Below are 1,853 nucleotides of genomic sequence, written 5' to 3'. Positions count from 1 at the left end.
GTTGCTCATGTTCAGCTATATCAACCAAACAGCTCATCAACCCATCGTTAAGGCCCACACACAATGAAAACGGCAAGAATGGAAGCTCCAATGTATGGAGCTCCAAACAGTTGCTGACAATGAGAGCGCAATGGAGTGGACGGGATTGTACTAAAACGCACTTTTTTCAAAAATCTGGAAAATTTTAGAACGGCAGCAACGGCAAAGACAAACCAAAACATTGGCTTGTTTTGCTTGTCGTTTTCACCAGTTGTTTTTATCGGTTGAAAGATCGAATTTTCTGTTCCTGGTCCGATACTGGTGTATGAAATCTTCTAGCATTTGCTACGGAGATTCATCTAGCAAATCATTCAAAAACCCGGGCATTTTCCAGGTGATCTTTCTTGTATTTATCCAGTATTAATTCCAGGACTACATCCAGAAAGTGTTTGGAGAACCACAACAAGGATTTCCTATCCATTCGGCAATCCTCCAGGAGTTCCTTCCGAGATTCTTTCAAAATCATTAGGGACAATGGAAATTCGCGATTTCGCGGAAGCCGCGAAATCCGCGAAATTGGGCAATGGTTGCGTAATTTAAGAAATCCCGCGAAATGACACGAAATCTGAGAAAATTCAGAAAATAACCTCAAAGTTTCACTAATTTTAAAATTTCAAAAATAAATTGGCTGATAAATTTTACCAATGTAAAATAATTTAATAGTTTAATACATTTTACATCAACTTTTTTTCCAATTTTTCATCAAATTTGTTACTTTTCCTGTAAATTTATGATTACGCCTCATAAAATTCAAGTGAATTATTCGTTTCGCATGCAAATTTGATGTTTTCATTAACAATACGAACAAAAATATGGTGCCGCGAAATCACCGCGAAACTCGCAATGTTGGCCCGCGAAATTTGAGAAATTTTGCCGCGAATTTCCATTGTCCCTAAAAATCATATATCAGGATTATTTCAGAAAAGAATTCTCTTGAGTTTTCACTGAGACTTTCTTCTAGGATTCCTCAGAGAACTTCCTTCAGGGATTGATCCGTGAATTTCTTGCTAAGATTTCTCCTAGAGTGTTTACGGACGGCTGATTCTGCTGAAAGTTTCTTCAGGGACTCGCCCAGAATTTCCAAAAATTGAGTATTATCCAGTAAAGAATCCAGGATCCAGAAGTTCCTCAAGGAATTCATTCCGGGAATCCTCCGGAAGATTCTTCTGGGATTCCTTAAGGCATTACTCCCAGGAGATGGCACAAATGTCCCAAATGGAGGATAACGTGCCTCTGGAGCCGGCCTTCTGATACTCCCAGGAGATCCTTCCGAGATTATTTCAAGAGTTCCTTCCGGGATTATATCAAAAGCTACATCTGGGATTCCCTGAGGCGTTCCTTCCATGATTACTTCAAGAGTTCATTCTATGATTCCACCCAAAATCCCTTCCGGAACTTCTCCAGGAGTTCGTTCCGAGATTCCTTGATGAATTCCTTCCGGTATTACTTGAAATGTTCCATTCGGGATCCCAGCAGGAGTTCCTCCAGGGATTCATCCAGTAGTTCACTCCAGGCTTCCTTCAAGAGTTACTTCCGGGACACCTGAAGGAGTTACTTCCAGGATTTCTCCAGAAGTTCTCTCCGCGATTCCTCGAGGCGTCCCTTTCAGGCTCCCTTCAGGAGTTCCTTTCGAGATTTATCGAGTAGTTCCTTCCGGGATTCCTCCAGGAGTGCCTTCCGAGATTACTCCAGGAGTTTCTACTCGGATTTCTCTAGGATCCATCCAGGAGTTCCTGAAACTCTATAAGAAAAAAAAAACTCCTGGAGAAATCCTGAAAGCAACTTTCGACGTCAGGACCTATCGTGGCGCCAAC

The sequence above is a fragment of the Aedes albopictus genome, chromosome 2, assembly GCF_035046485.1.
Source record: "Aedes albopictus strain Foshan chromosome 2, AalbF5, whole genome shotgun sequence".
In the NCBI taxonomy this organism is placed as follows: domain Eukaryota; kingdom Metazoa; phylum Arthropoda; class Insecta; order Diptera; family Culicidae; genus Aedes; species Aedes albopictus.
The sequence above is the reverse complement of the archived record's forward strand: the minus strand, read 5'-3'. Positions refer to the sequence as shown.